This window comes from Pygoscelis adeliae, unplaced genomic scaffold, assembly GCF_000699105.1.
Source record: "Pygoscelis adeliae isolate BGI_AS28 unplaced genomic scaffold, ASM69910v1 Scaffold190, whole genome shotgun sequence".
Classification (NCBI taxonomy): Eukaryota; Metazoa; Chordata; class Aves; order Sphenisciformes; family Spheniscidae; genus Pygoscelis; species Pygoscelis adeliae.
The window spans coordinates 1,840,879-1,858,408 of NW_008823922.1; positions in this window are offsets into that span (position 1 = coordinate 1,840,879).

The window sequence follows — 17,530 nt, forward strand, 5'->3', positions numbered from 1 at the left end:
GCCTCAATGAAGGAGCAAGGTGCTTCTAGCAGCCTCATTTCCATCAAACTGAACCTACAATGGGTCCATCTTGCACTATACGTAGAGGATTCCTTCTGATACCCTCATCTCAACCCCAAGTCCTCTCATCTACTTTCCAGCCCTGTTTTCATCCATAGTCTTCTGGGAGGTCACTGACACAGCCTTGAATCCACAGCAACTCTACTCCTTTGCCATAGCCTTCTGTGAGCTCACCCTGCTACCCAGAGCCTACGTAAATCACAATGCTTACGCTAACGGAAATCAGGCTTCTCCAGTTTCCATCAAAATCAGCCATATGCTTATTGGTGTCTAGGACATTGTCTGACTACTCAAAATATGACACACAAATTATCATAGTGTAGGCAGGCAGCTGGGGAGTTGTCACCAAGATGAACGTAGCTCATCGCTTTACTTACCAAGTATATTGTCTTTTAAGAGCCTAGAAGAATCTTTAACACATCATTACACCCTCTCAAAGACCACCGCCATTATACCTCCATTTCTAGGAAATAGGTTGCTTCTCTACAGTGTCTCTTTGATTGCCATTCTAGCTTGCCAATAAAAATGCCAAAAAGCAAATGTAACTAAAATACTGAGTCAGATCTCCTGCACTACCAATACGTACACCCCTTATACTAAATTTTAAAAAAGACTATTATGAGCCTGGTTTAGAAATTATGAGCCGACGCTAATCCTATATTTGGGATTCTCTTCCTTCACCATCCATCAGCTATGCAGCTTGCTTACTGCTTGCACCCTACCCTACTCCAAGACAGATGAACCAGTTTCACTTCCACACTCTTGCAGTAGCTCCATGCTGCAGAGATGAAGTGGGGGACATTGTCTTGTCACTGTGCACCACACCACCTGCAGCAAGCTGATGGTCCCAGCAGACACCTACACGTGGATGCAAATGCTGATCCTTCACACTACAGCAGAGGGTAACTTATTCTGCCACAGCCCATACTCTGCCCTTTGCTAGGAGATTGAGGGCTATGAAATTTTGATCAGTCTCCAGGGATGTCAATCTGGAACTTCCTACCTCAACAACATTATGTGTTTTGCTGCTGTTGTGTTCCTTAACTATCTGTGTTAAGACAACACAGCCCTGTGAGTAGAAAAAGTGTGATGACCATCTGTACAGACTAAACAGGAAGACTCTGTTCCTCATGACTGTGTGGGAGTTACATTTGTCATATATTATACTTAACCCTGGTATGGGATTTCGGCCCACTTGAGTCATCGTGAAGCTGTACAGTGTGTTGAGACAGCCTGGGTACTGTTCTAGGGGCTTGAGTGAGCATAATTCAGAGTTACTTTTTCAATGAGGCTGCTCTCACATCCCAAATGGCACTATTCTCTTCCTAAGGGAAATCTCTCACCTTGGAAGCTGCTAAGCCTAAATCAATGCTAAGTAACAAGTAATTCACTCCCAGTGCCTACATTCACCTTGGTCATTTGTATAGAGAAGCCCAAAATGCTTTACAGAGGCATTTTACAGATGGTGAAACTGAGGCACGGAGAGGTGAAATGAAGTTCTTACGCTGGCCTCACTGCTTGAACTGCACTGCACTGAATGGCACTGCAGATGTGTTTACCAATTTTCTCTCTTTCTATTCATAATTTATTTGGCAGGCCTTTCTTGCTGGTGGCACAGCTAAGGCAAGCAGGGCTGGTGACTCAAAAAATTCTCACTCTATGAATCTATGTAATGAAAGAATTCTTCCTCTCTCCACAGAAAATATTAAAACCAGGTATGCACAGACTTCATTAATGACGACCTAATTGTAACAGACTATGTACGACATTTGAGTGTACATGGAAATCTTTAATCTCCAGAAGTACATGAAAGCAAAATGAGGATTATGATTTGCCTCCTTATTTACTCCAACTGTCTAGACTACAAGAGGCATATTAGACTACATATCAGTCCTGTAGTATTAGTGCAAGTGGAGACAACAGACTACCTGCTTTTAACATTCCTTCTCCTAATAGCCTCTTCTTGAGTCTAAATTTTATTTGGAGTTCTAAATCCTTCGCTTTTCCTATTCCTCTTGGAGGATAATTATTCTTCTAGATCAATCACAATATCACAGGGTCCAGCATTCAAGTATCTTTGGTATTAAGGATAGCTTAGATATCTTATATGTCTTATATGTTAGCTTTCTTCTACATCCCACCATTTGTCCTGATCCTCAGTGTAAATTAACAGCTTATTTCAGTTTTGATAAGTTATAAATATCAAAATGATACAAAAAGTAAAGTCTAAATAATAAAGATTTTAAAAGACATGGAAGTGAAAATATATCAAATAAACCTGATGCTATCATTCAGAAAGTAGTGTCAGGTAACAGAGAGGAAGTGGAACTTATTCTTGTATTTTCCCTTTTGTTCTAAATGAAGCTTGTGTGAAATCACACTGCGATGTGGCTACGCCTTTTCAGACCGATAAGACAAAAAGAAAGGCCTGACCAAAGCTGGCAGGACAGGCAGAATGCTGATAGTAGAAGCTTACTGGCTGACCAAGCATGATTTTTTAAATGACATTTTAATTATATTTATCTGGGATTAACTCCCCCAGCAGTCCAAAAAATATCCCATACAGCTACAAAATTCCGATTTGCACCAAGATCAAGAAGTTTACTTATACATTTAAAATCATTTTTTATCAGAGAAGGGTCTCACGACAAGATGGTTGACCAAAACACAACCAAGTCTCATACCAAATTTCAGAGTTTGATCCACTTCTTATGGTAAGTATCTGCAAAAACTGTCAGATATTTGAGCGTACATGGAAATCTTCAAAAGTACGTGAAAGCAAAATGAGGATTACAATTTGCCTCCTTATTTACTCCAACTGTCCAAACAACAAGAGGCATAGTAGACTAAATATCGGATCCCTAGTACTAGGACTACCTGCTTTAAATATTCCTTCTCCTAATAGCCTTTTCTTGACTATTAAAACCCAGGATTCTGGTGACTATCAGAAACACACGGCTCACAGCACTCCAAAAATCCACTGTGTGATACCTCTTTATACCCTCTTCCTTTCCTTGGCAACCAAGATAAATCTGTTCATTAAACAGTCATGCCAGTCAATAATTTTAAATGCTAATAACAGGGATTCCGCTACCTCCCCAGGAAAGCTGTCGGATGCCATAACAGACCCAAGCAGTAGAAGGCATGGCTTGTTTCTTTTATGAACCATCTTATCTCACAAATTCTAGTTCTCTCCCTGTTCAGTCACAAACTCCCTCTGTGTGGCTCACACCATTCTGTGCTCACAGGAAATGACAGTACCTCAGAACGAACACTGTGCCAGATGCTGTCCATCTACCACTCTTACTTCTGTCCCTCCTAATCAGCTTGGTCCGTCCTCCCTGAGATCCCTCTGCCTTTCTTAAATTATCTACACCTATCAGTCCTATGTCTAGTGATCATACTTGACGTATTTCATGAGGCAAACCTAAAAACACCACCAAAAAGATTTACACTTTGATGTCACTCTATTTATCTTCTCCAATATGAGGGCTGCAATGAATTAAAACAAGTTGCAAAATTCAATACCCTACCCATCCTTGCCAGGTCCATTTAACTGTAAATTCTATGGGGAAGGTATTGTGTTGTCCCAAGTTCTGGCACAGCACTTTATACAACAGGAGCCTAACCTGGCTGGTGCCTTGAAATACAAATAGTTGACAAAATACAAATAACAGTGGGGTTTTAAAACACTTGTCAGCTTAGAGAAGGTAGAATACTGTTCAAAGAACAAGTCCCATTTCAGTAGGACAGAGCCCCTACTTTTTCAGCAATATAAATATCATTTCAGCTTGTTTCAAGAAGGTGTGACACTATTACTACCAAAGGAGTTGCATTCATTTACACTAGGACTTCAGTTGTCCAAGCATATTTTTATTTTTTGAGTACATCTAAGTTGAACAAGGCATTTCTGCAGTACAACCTCACAAATCATTAATTCAATTTCAAACGCTTAACTGCATCTCTCTATTTTTGTTTGAAGAGCACCTCCATGCAATCCAAAAGTAGCTGTAAAACCAACTTAGGCTCTCCCTCATGCACCCACTCTTCATCTTTTCTGTTTTAAAAAGTAGCTTCTAAATATCTAATTTGGAACAATTTCTTCTCTGGCTTGTGTATACCCCTACTGCAGCCAAGAGAGAAGCACAGATATTGGGTATACTTGCTGTTGAGATGTGATCCTCCTGGAAGTGAAGTAATGCCCCCACCTCAAGAGCAAACAGAATGCTTCTGGTCAGTCACAGATGATAGAGTTGTAACAAAGAAACAAGACCAGGCCAATTCTGATCATCTCACAACAACAGCTCATTAGATAAGGATATGCAGTTAAACCAAATCTAACAAGTCTCCGCTAGCAGCAGTAACAGATGCACCCCCGACATCTGCACTCCTATTATCATCCCTAGATTAAAGGATACAAGTAAACTGCTGATCCTTTCTCCTCCTTGTACTGCAGTTTAGGGTGAACTTTGACTGAAACCTTTGTTGTTTGAAAATAATCCTACTATAACAAACTAGTTGCAGATAATATCACAGTTTCCTTCAACAGTTAACAGTCTGTTCCTTTCGCTTTCACAGCACATCTCTTGACATACCTGGGCTCCTAGATTCAGCAGCTCCTGTTGCAGTCAACAACCACATCCAGAGAAACGAGCGTTACTGCTTCTGTCCTACTAGGCATCTTGGTGTCTGCAGCAGCTCCCACTCTGCTCTTTAAACTTTCCACTGTGAATCACCTGATTAGCTGCTGCATTTATTTCCTGAGGAAAGCAGAAGTGAAGAGCAAACAAACCACATGCTCAGGACCCGCCAAGCTCCCAAAGCAACTTGGAACAATTCAGCTTACACACAAACCTGGCAGGCATCGCATGCTTCTCCCTGGGTCAAGAGTAACCAAGTATTTCCCCACATACCATATTCACAAAGAAAAGGGGTGTGTGGGGGGGTGATTGTTTCATTTTGGTTTTAAATTTAAGGTTTACCAAACTACTACAGGAATACAGCACCACAAAGCTCATGCTCTCTGTGCATGCAACCTGTGCCCAACGACAGGCAACAGTTGGAGTCCTTCCTCAAATGCAGTAGCTTAAAATAAATACATTTGAATGCTGAGGTGAATGCTAAGTCCTTGACCTCTCTACTAAAATGGTCAAGGTAGCTAGTCTGACAACATAAAGGAGCCTCGATTAACTATGGGGTTGGGGGAAGACTGCTTCCTCGTTGTTTAGTTGCTTTTTTGTTCTCCCTCATAACACATTTGAAAGGCTTTATAACTAGTTTTTAAGGGGAGGTGGAGTTTAAACATTTTTACACAGGAAATTCAAGTGTTTCCTAGACTGCTTCTCCCCGAGAATTTTATGGTGACCTTGAGAATCAGTGGGATCATGCCCTTACAGTGACTGAAACCTGAGGGGATTTTACCCTAGGTGGTTAAAGCCATCTGTTTTCTGTTAACATCTACTTCACTCAAATGCTTGAAAAAGTATTCAGGAGGAAAACTAACTTTCTCTTCCAGCTAAGTTAGGGCAGTATCCAGACTGGAGACTCCTGATGTTTCTGAAGGTAGAAGCAGCAAGTCTTGAAGGGACTGATTTCACTGTTCGATAGGGTTAAGTAATAAGACAGGACAGTAATTGCCTATACACCGCAGGGACCTCTCAATGCAGCGATGTTCTGGCATAGAACAGTCACAGAGGATTGTTCTCATCCCTTACTGTGGAAATGTATTTACTGAAAGAAAGATCAACAATAGAGGTAGCAGCAAAATCATGGGTTTAGTTCATCCCTTTACAGATTATACCAGGAATTAAGCAGCTCTGTAGCTTTGCTGCAAGCAGAAATATACCTTAGATCCTGAGGAAAATACTCCACGCCAGTCTGTACAGACAGTAGCCTTAAGTTGACCAGGTTTTGGAAAGCATTAGCTAAACTAAGTATAATCTACAGGGTGTTTTACAGGCAGATGCAAGGTCACACTCTGAGCTACCCACACCCACGGCAGCTCCAGTGAATGTCACATTTGGCCACTTCAGTGAGCCCCACTGAGACACGCACAGGTCTGGCTGAGCTCAGTGCTGCACCGACATGGCTGCAAGGCCTCTGGGCAGCTCTGAGCACAGGCCAAGCAAGCTCACGCAGCCTGCAAAAGGCTGTGCCAACACATCCACTACTTTTCTGCCTTAGGCCATTCACATATTAGCCGATACTTTCCCAGTTGCAATCTAGCCAAAACCACAGTGGTGAGATGAATGGCAGAAGCACAGAGACACAGAAGAGAATATTGATACCAACCCAGAGAGAACATCATGGTTTTCCCTTTCCTAACTCAGAAAAAAGCCTAAATGTTCTCCATTTCTGCCCTTTTAGTGTCAGTTTAAAACCACAAAACAGAAGGCCATTTGCAGCAGCCCCTCCACGCTGTTTGATCGGAGAGGTTTATTTCCCAGGAGCCTACCCTATCCCGTGGTGCCCCCCTCGCTAGATGGTGTCAGGACTCAAGCAGCCATACAGTCATTAGTAGGCTTCTAACCCACGCAGCAGAGGAAGCACCATTTCTCTTTTTCATACTGCACTAACTGCTGATGGGGCTGAAAGTCCAGAGTTTCAACACGCCCTCCTGCTTAATCTCTGCTTCACTGGAGCAAAACAGCTGTAACCAAAATATCTGTAGTAAAAATAACTCAAGGGGTAAAGACAAGCAAATAGCTAATGTAGTAGGAGACAATGCCACAACACCCCTTGTCAGTTTGGGCTGTTTATGTTAACAACCCCTTGCACTGTGCCTCCACCTACAAAAATAAAGAGAAAAATCCTTCCTTTCTTCGTCCTTTTTCCCCCAATCTCACAGGAAAAAAAAGGGATCTCTCCCACTTACTTGCATTTGTATTTATGTGCAGGGCACCCAGTTCAAAGGAACCCTCATCTTGGTTTAAGGTTTCTAGAAAGGGCACTAATAACCTTCTGGACCCAGGAGCTAGCTCTGCTAACACTGGCTGGAAACTACCATCTGATAGGGGCAGCACTCTTGAGTGGATCATGCACGTCCCAGTCGAGATGAGATGTCCTGCCTGACCCGCACATACTGAGGCTTCCTGAGGCAAGATCTGGAGAGAACTACAAGGTCCACCTGTCTCACAGCATCAAATAATGTCCCTTACATTGAGTCTTATTAAACTTATCTTCTCAGCCACTCTAACCTCCACACACAAGTGGAAAAACCCTGTTTCATGCCTTTACAGTAATGATACCACCCACACCGAGGTATCTTAGTGGTCCAGAATGGCTAGAAGCACAGCACTTCTCCGGCTTGAGGCTGGAGGTCAGCTACTGCAGGTTTCTCCTGAAACCCAACTTGCAGTACATTTCAATTGCATTAGATTCACCAAATGGCCTGACTGGTTACACTAAGAGCAAACATGTCCTCTGGCAATTGCTGTGCAGTTGCCATTGCCCAAGGGGCTGACAGTTCAGCCCAACTGCAAACCCAAATGGGATGGAGCTTTGCCAAAAAGCCTGTATTTCTCCCTTCAGCAAGGTTCTCTCCTTGTAGACATAAGAAATAAAATGCAGCTGATTTTGCTCAGACAATACATTTTTCTGTTGCACATTCATTAGATTGGACATGAGGAAAAATGTCTTTACTGAAAGAGTGGTTAAACATTGGAACAGGCTGCCCAGGGAAGTGGTTGAGTCACCATCCCTGGAAGTATTTAAAAGACGTGTAGATGCGGCACTTAGGGACGTGGTTTAGTGGACATGGTGGTGTTGGGTTGATGGTTGGACTCGATGATCTTAGAGGTCTTTTCCAACCTTAATGATTCTATGATTCTATGATTCATAGAAATAAAAAAAGCCACTTAAATGCATGTCCCTTTCAACATTGCAAAGTGTCCAAAAGTTGAGCTAGCTGCAGGGTTTTTTTTCCACTCTTCGTCTTTCTTGCTAAAATCCAGCTATCTTCATTGTTGATTAAACAATGTTCATAAAATCATTTTTCATTTCTTGAACATCATAAAGGGAAGCGGCACTGTTTCATTTTCCTCCCCTCTTTTCAATGGCAGAACAGAAGCTGACAGAGAGACCGCAGAGAATGGCAATGCAAAAATTTAAACCATCTGCTTAACCATCATTTTCACTCATCGTTCTTCTCAGTAAACCTTGAAATCGGCAATGAAGGAGGTGGTCAGGTCCTTCAGCAAATCTTCCCAAAAAAGTGAAAGCAGTGGGCCATGAAGCAAAAAGCCACAGGTCTGTGAGCCTGAGCAGCTCGGCTCCTCTCCCTCTGGTGCACACACGAGGGGAGGCCGGGGGCGGCAGGGAAGGCCACCCCAGCTCTTTGGCCGGGTTTTCCCTGGAGGGCAGAGCCCTGGGGAGGCGGGAAGTAAAAGCCCGCTTCTGCCGGTGCTGCCAGGCAGCCCTCCAGAGCCGCGCGAGGGCCCTCGAGAGGCGGCCTTCCCGCCCCGGCCTGCCGCCCCCGGGCAGCACCACCACTTCTGAGGAAAATAAGGCAGCACGTACTGATGTATGGCCACGCTGTGCAGATCGTAAGGTAACTTGCATCTTTGTACACCTGCACAGATAACTAAATTTCAGCTTTAAATTAAATGGTGCTCATGCTGATGAAGCCATGAGACTGGTAGCCGACAAAGATGTACAGCGTATCTGTGAGGCAACGTTTCTCTGCCTATTGCCTGCCAGCACCCCTTGGACCTAAGCACTCTTAGTCTGCATCGGGAGGTCTAGTTACACCACTGACTACTCTGGCACCATGACTGATTGTCTGTAAAAAGATGGGGCAGTTTGCAGTGTCGGTGCTGGAGTCAAGCTCCTAAAGTCTCAGGAAAAGGATCCATTTCCTTCCCCTGGTGTTTCTGCCTGAGCAAGGCCGGGCAGTCTGCAACCCATCCTCTGTGCCTCCCGGCACCCAGCCTGCACCTTGGCGCTGGTAAGGTTTTGATCAGTAGTAGCAGTGTTACACGATAAGGGTAATTTGTCACGTGAAATTCTGCTATTTCAAAACGTTTCATTGGAAATTGGAACAAATTCCTCCCATCGACAAAAATCTGTAAATCAAAATGGGATTTTTTTTCCGACTGGTGCAGTGGTTTTCAGCCTTTTCCAATCTGTGCAATCCTGAAGTAGTTTCCTATGAACCCTTACACAGCAAGTGTAATTCTGCTGCTTGACAGACCCCCGCTTTGCTCATCTTTTGTGGCTCCTTTAAAAGTAGTCGGGGGGGGATCACTGGGCTATATAATCACAGAAATACCCTAAATAATTTTAAACTACTTTTTTTTTTTAATTCTGTGCATAACTAAATGCCACCAAAATTATTCCAGTGTTAGTAAAGCAATATCAACTTTTAAAAACACAAGAAAAAAGAAGGCACATTTAAAAACTGGTTGTAAATTATTGTAAAAATTGGTTGTAAAGTGAAAACATTCTTGTTTGAAAGTGTCAGAACCAAACATCTTGATCAAATGAACAGAATCTTTTTTTTTTTCCCCAGAAGTATCAAATATGAAAGTTCCTCTGGGAAGCTGCTATTTTGACTAAATGCCACCTACTGACTAGAAAATTGTGCAGGAAAATTTTTAAGGTAGCTTGACTGAACACATGATCTCCACACTAGAAGGCATGTTAGTCTAATGAGACTGAGGAAGTTGAAAGGCTAATGTAAAATATAATAGCATACCATTTCTGCCCCCTCTTGTACCGCAGATTAACTTTCTACTGGAGGATACACAGGAGTTCATTGTTTTCATGATCAACTCAAAAGTTGTCGAATGAAAGGATCATGATACAGAAGTTCTGCAGGAAAATTTTTACAAATATTTACAGAACAGCAAGGTAGACTTGAACACACAGCACTTACCAGAAATACCACTCTCAGACACAGCCTCAGACAAAAGCACAAGATATAATTACATAAACACATACTGACCAAGAGCTATTTTCTTGTAAGTTTTACTCTTCTCACTCTGTGCAGAAGCAGCACCAAAACCTCTGCAGACAACACCACTTTCTTAAGTCTCAGAAATTGGTCCTAGTTCCTGTTAACACCCCTCTTTGCTCTCTGCAAGGATGTCATATAGCTTGCACAGCCTGCAGCAACTCTCATCGTCATCTTAGAGGAAATAGGGAGCCTGGAGTTCAGGCTAAACAAATTAAGCAAAATCCTTGCAACACAAGTATGAGAGCAGACATATTTCTCTCTCTGATGCGTCCCCTACTAACTACTATTACTTTTCCTTTTGCAGCTCCCAAGTCTATTTATAAACTCCTGCTCCTGTGACCTTGCTCTCCTATAAGCTGCGCTCCCAGAGAGACTTTGCATGTATCCAGGAAGGCTGCTTGCCCACAGTGAGAACTACCCAGGTACCTTCAAATAGCTAATAAGCATGCTTAACAAGCTGCCACACCCTATTCATCGATAAGCCTGGCTTTTCTACAAATATTCTTCTAGCTCTCTGAACTAGACTCATGTATCTTCCCCTCTCTTTAATTCCTTATTTACAGAACTAATACCCCAATTGCACTTGGTTGCTAGCTTTTGCCATGTCATACAATATTTTGGACAGAAGGAATGAGGCCAAACTGATGAACGCAGTAGTTTTGCTACCTGGTATGCTCTGGTTTAAAAAACAGTTCTTGAAGCTGAGTAGCTTCCCTGGAGACTGCTGTTTCCTTTTTTTCCTAGGAAAGGACTACTTGTAGGGTGTTCAGATAACTGTTCTAGGCTGGTAAATAATAAGAAAAATCTCGTTAATCTCCAGTTAATTTATAGCCAGATTCTACATTAGTGTTTTCTTTTGTGCAAGGAACTTGACCTGTAAGGATACACAAAATTGCTTCTGCTGCTCAGCAAAGAGGTAATATTAGACTTGAAATTAAACCCTAGCACTAAAACTGTAGAAATACTTTGTTAAAGCAGCAAAGTAGAGCAACAAGAAACTAGTTATTGGCCACGTGATCATTTGCGAGCTCAGTGTATTCAGCAGAACTTGAAAGCACAGCTTTCAAATTTGAAGCAGAGGCTGCTACCACATGGAGCAAAGGAGGAACTGGTAAAAGAATCCAGTAGTTCTCTCACAGAGAGGCTCACCACAAGAGGGAAGTGCAACAGGCTCAGCAGCTATGTGTCAGATAGGAGCCCCTTTTGCTGTAGTACCTTTCCAGGGCTGGAGAGCAGTGGCTCAGAGCTGGCAAACCAGCAAATTCCTTCTGCAAGGTTGCGTGTTAGGATGCCAGTTCAGACACGGGGTCTCTAGGGCTGTCTCTGCCTGGAAGAATTGCCTCTCTGTAAGCAGGGAAATGTGAATGGCAGGCTTCACATGGAGGTCTAAGAAGGCTTATTCAGTAGTAAGAGTTGTTAAGCTGTCTAAAACACAGACACCAGTCATGAGGTGAAACTTAAATAATTGTTTTGTATCTCAATGCATCGGTCACTACACAATGCTTAGAGGAATGTGCAGATGCCTCTAACTTGAAGGAAGCAGAAGCCTACCTTGTAAAAGTCTGGGACCAACATACATTCAGAATGTAATCTGCAAGGTTTGTCCCCTTCATGCCAACTATGTAGCAACAAACTAGTACCAGAACCTGCGTTCAGACCATTGGCAGAGTTACCAGTGCAAAAAAATTGGTCAAAATCAGTCCTGTGGCTTGTGTTTTATTCTGCACAACTGGAGGAGTAGCTCAGAGGTGGGATCCATCTTAAAAGCCATCCTAAATGCACAGATGACAAGTGTAAGGCTAAATATTTAATGTAGACGTGCCAGGCTCTAGTGGTATTTTTATTTCTATTTAAGTTCCTATCCATTTTCACTTCCATTGAGCTTTTATTTTCTATTTTTATTTCTTTTTTTTTTTTCCTCAAATGAGATGAGAATGAAGATGAAAAATTCAAACAGTCTGCCTTTGCCGAATACAGGAATTCCTGCCAGAGATATTCAGAGCTCTTCCTTTCCCACGCACCTATTTTGTCCATAAAAACCATAAATACGAAACTGTATCTTACAGTCTTTTAGCCTCTGCCCCAGCTCCAGACATTACCTGATTTGTGGGTCTCGGCAGGAACATGGGCACTCTTCATTCCACCCATCTTTTGTGTTGGCACCTTCCCCTCCGAGCGTCACCAGGTGGCAGTACGACAGAAGGGCTTTCAAGGTCTGCTGTTACACGAGGCAGCAGAAATCATGCATAGCTGCAGGTACACAGTACATTTTCATGTTATAATTGCAATTTCCATTTCTTTTCCTCAGTCCATCTTAAATAATGAGACGGGAGAGTATCACAGTGCAAAATATAACGACTTACTTTCCTGTTTATTTACTTTCAGCAATTTGAGCATTTATAGGATTACATTTTCACACTCCCACCAGCCTCTGGAATGGACAGGTTTCAGCTGGGCACCCAGCAAGGAAAACAGTGGTCCACTTTGACCCTCTCACTCTATGGGCACAGATTATAAAGGTGTCAGCATGTAGCAGAGCAGATAAAAGATTGTGAATGAAGAACGAACCTTTGTGGGGAAGCAAATTACTTGTAAATTGGGTCAGCTTTGGCAAAGGAAAAAACATAAGGGATATTTAATAGAAGAGGATTTTTTTCAATACTTTCAAAATTAAACTAGTTGATGGTTTGTTTTGAAAAGGCATTTTTCACTTAAACACTGAACAAAAATATTAATAAGGCTAAATAAAGCATAACATAAAACAGAATATCCTGAGACAAATGTCATTTGTGGGGAGTTAATAATTTTTAGAGAGTTATTTGGTTTTTTTAAACAGAAAAACTTATTCATACAACTTTAATATACAGTTCAGTTCTGTCTCTGTAAATCCAGTAATATAGAGCTTTTCAGTACAAGTTTTTTTTCCCCAAGCTGTAAATTCCCTGCAGGAACACAAGCTTAGGAACTGTCTTGCTAAGGATTTAGAACCATGGGGTTTTTTTGGTGCTACAAATTTCTGATTTTCAAATGAAGTATCTCTATGCAGACTGATTACATTGCAGCTGCTGTGAGTGGACAACCTCCACAGGAGTTCATATCTGAGAAGACATTTGTATAAATACACAGTTGGATAGTCCAAGTAAGTCCGCTCCACATATTAATACTGGTGCAGGGAAAGGGAATAATTATTTGTCATCTTCCAGGAAACAGGTATCCTTGTAAACAAGATGCTGATTACCAAAATTAAGACCACTTTTATTAGGATTATATCGGCTCTAACTGAATGTTGATTTTAAAAGGCTGTGATCCCTAAATTATTTTTTCCCCCGTGGAAATGCTGACATCATTATTTAAAAACAAAAATGCTTTTCACATTTTTCTGTTACATTTTGATCCAAAAATATTTACAGGAAGAAATTTTCAGGTCACATTTTTGCTTAATAAGTAATATTACTTATATTAAAACCATTTTATTGGGCATTTTTCTTCCATACATCTTGAAAAGTTTATCAGGGAGGTCAGTATTACAATCTCCATTTCACAGGCTGGAAACAGTGACATTAAGAATCGAAGTGACATACCCAGGGCCACATTACCAACCAGTGGCAGAGCCACAGATCCTACCTGGGCCTCCAAAACCCAAGTCCAGAAGTCATTAATAATTACAACTCTATTTTAATTTCATTATTTTCTCCCCCTCTGCTTAAAATGATTTGAAACAGAAGAAAAATGGGTCAGTGTTAAAATAACAGCACATTTGAAATTTTTAGCTCCCTTCATTTTTCACCTAGCCTGCAGTTTTCACCCTAGTTTCATTTTGAATCAGACCTGCCTAAATGACTGTATTTTTCCCTGAGACAGCAGGAGGAGATACGTTGCTGAGGATGCCAGCCTCAGTCCCCAGTATCTAAAATATGCATGCACTGCTCTTTGGTTCCTGCCACTAAAGGAAAAAAAAATACCCATTCTGCAGAGATAGCATCTAAGTTTTAAATAATGTATTCCTGTATCTCCTCTCTGAATCAAGGACCTAATTTCTTCTAGGCCCATAGATGACATATAGGATAAGTGATTGCCCAGGCTACCGCGTTTTAATGCGGCTGATGCATGGGGTCCTGCAGTTCCTGCCTAAAGGATATATCGCTGTCATTGTTCTCAAAGGTGCAGGGAAGGTCTGGGGGTGTAGAGGAACAGATGAACAAGGGAAAAAATCAGTACTCTCTCCAGGCTTTCGCTGGGAGATCTGAGTGAGAGCAGACTGATGTCAAGATAGAATTGGAAGCGTAACTGTGTAGATAATACAATTAGAATCAGAGACCTGGACTGGACAGCACAGTTAACTGGGACTTGGTCATGTAGCTTCCTCTGAAGTTTGAGGCTCTATGCTCTGCTTACATGATGCAAAATCCAAGCAACGTGAACTACTCCAATAAATTCTGATCCAGCAGGTCAGTTAAGCATGTATTTTGATGTGAAGTATGTGAGTAGTCTCTCGTGGTTTAAGTTAAGCCTTTAAATGCTTTTCTGTATTGGAATCAGGAAATTAAGTTCAGGGAAAATCAGAATTCATTTAACAGAGAATTTCTGAGAGAAGAAACATCCATTTGAAAGAGGCAGTGATGAAGGGAAGACCTTCAGCTGCTATTTCCCCAATTTGATGGGTTTGATTGCAGTAGCAGCTCTGTTAGACCTGTGATGATCTGAAGGTGATAGTGAGGCAAGGGTTGGAGAGAAAAGCAGCATTTTGTTAGACCAACAAATATAGCAGCAGAAAACAGGCTTTCGGACAAACTCACAAAAATGTTAGATAGAAGGGACCTCTGGAGGTTACTTAGGCCAGCCTTCTGTTTGGAGCAGAGCTAGCACCAAAACCAGACTAATCTAGCCATCTTGAAAACCTGTGAAGACCGAGTTCTCACCTGCTCTATGGGTATCTGCCTCAGTGCTGCACCACCCTCCTGGTGAAAAAGTTTTTCCTGGGCTCCAGTTTGAGTTTCTAAGCTGAAACTTGAGGGCATTGCTTTTTGTTTTAGCATCTGCCACTGCCAAGAACTGTTTGGTTTCATAGTCTTTGAAACTGTCCTTTAACTAGCTGTGGGTTGCTACTAGATCCCCCGTTAGCCTCTTTGCCAGATTAAACAAGTCTGTCTCCCTCAACCCTTCCTTGTAGGTGATGTGCCCTAGTCCTCAACCATCTGAGTAGTCCTTATTCAGATGTGAAACAGATTTCAAGCCAAGCACAATTTGGGAACAATTTATTTGTATTTACCTTAATTACGTTACTCAGTATTTTATCTGGCTATTGAGACACAAATTTCAGAGTCATTGCCATTCTATTTCAGATTGGAAAATATCTACATCTTGTATGGAGCAGAAACAAATAATTCAAAGTCTCTGATCTGCCCTGGGGTGTCTCCAGTAGATATTGCAAAGTTAAAAAGAATTCTGTCTGCCTCACTAATAAAGCTATCATCTAAGCACGAATCTAAGACAGGCACTGGTTGTCCACACAACTAGTATCCATTCTATATGTAATTTATCTCTTTACCCTGTGAAAGGCAAATGAGATGCAATACTTGGAGCCACCCTGTCTCAGTAACCCTATGTTTGCCTTCATTACTGAAAAAACTTTGCTTGCAGTTTAGGAATACTGCAATAGCAAGAGAATTTCTGGTATTTAAGGGGGCATATAATCTCCGTTTCTGGCATTGCCCTTGGTGTAATGATAACACAAAGACTAGTACAGAACAGAAAATATAAAAAATTAAATAAGAACTAGGAACATGCTTTGTCTCACTGTTTATAAAGCTTAGAGGTGTCTAGAATCTTTGGATTTATAAGAGATTTGTTGGTTTTAAGAAAGTTTTTACATTCATAATCTAAGTCTTGCCTGCCTCCAATGTATGAAGGTGCATCAGAAAACAAAGTTGGAATCTTTATCAGATCATTCAGAATTGTCTAGCCTTTGTCACCTCTTCAGTTGCACTGCCTAATAACTTCTTGGAAGTCAGAAATTTCTGTTAAAGATTTTGCTTCTCGTTAGTATAGTGCACACCCTCGGCATGGTCAGAGACCACTGTTTATAGCAAAAGCAGACAGGGCACATCAATGTCTTTGATATTTGTCAAGTAGAATTATAGAATCATTAAAGTTGGAAAAGACCTCTAAGATCATCGAGTCCAAGTGTCAACCCAACACCACCATGGCCCCTAAACCATGTCCCTAAGCGCCTCATCTACACGTCTTTTAAATACTTCCAGGGATGGGGACTCAACCACTTCCCTGGGCAGCCTCTTCCAATGTTTAACCACTCTTTCAGTAAAGACATTTTTCCTCACATCCAATCTAAACCTCCCCTGGCGCAACTTGAGGCCATTTCCTCTCGTCCTGTCGCCAGTTACTTGGGAGAAGAGACCGACACCCACCTCGCTACAACCTCCTTTCAGGTAGTTGTAGAGAGTGATGAGGTCTCCCCTCAGCCTCCTTTTCCCCAGACTAAACAACCCCAGTTCCCTCAGCCGCTCCTCATAAGACTTGTTCTCCAGACCCCTCACCAGCCTCGTTGCCCTTCTCTGGACACGCTCTAACACCTCAACGTCCTTCTTGTAGTGAGGGGCCCAAAACTGAACACAGTATTTGAGGTGCGGCCTCACCAGGGCCGAGTACAGGGGCACGAGCACTTCCCTACTCCTACTGGCCACACTATTTCTGATACAGGCCAGGATGCCATTTGCCTTCTTGGCCACCTGGGCACACTGCTGGCTCATGTTCAGCCGGCATAAAGTATAAGCAAAAAAAAGGGAAAGAAAATACCAAGTCAGGCTTTCTTTATCTACTATGAATAACAACATACAATTCTCAAAGTGCTTTTGCAGGTCACTTAAGTAAAATACTTATTCTTCCTACTCACAGGGCACTCTTCTGAATAAAGTCAAATGATTTTCAGGTATTTGCTACAGTAGTAGGAGAGATCTTACAGGGATATAGGTGCACTTTGTGCATGTTCATCACTGCAGAGGAGAAAAAAATTAAAGCCACCTTTGGCTGCCAGCAGTATCTCTGCTTGCTAAGTTTCTTGCCCCACTGAAGTCTATGACAGCTGTGTTACAGCCTTCTCTCAAGCTGTAGCTGCTCTCTAGGGATTCACTCTTACATCCTGAAATGAAAGATGAATTACTCCTGACCTATTTGTGGAATGTGACTAAATGGGAAGGAACAGTACCTGTAAAAGAATGATAAAGATACGCAGAAATTGCCTAGTTTCACTCTGCAAAACATTCAAAATTATTCTTGTTTACAGTCTCCACCTTACCCCTCATTCCTGAATGTAATTCCATGAGATCATAGTTCTGTCCTCCCTTAGTAGTCTTGATGTGTTCGACATATTCACTGCCTCCTCTGGGAAGCCCAAGATACCATTAGGCTTATGCATTTTCTTAATTTTCAGCCAAACCTAAAGAAATTGCTCCATTTCTTATCTCTTGGCCTCAGATAATCCCTGAACTGAAGTTTTTC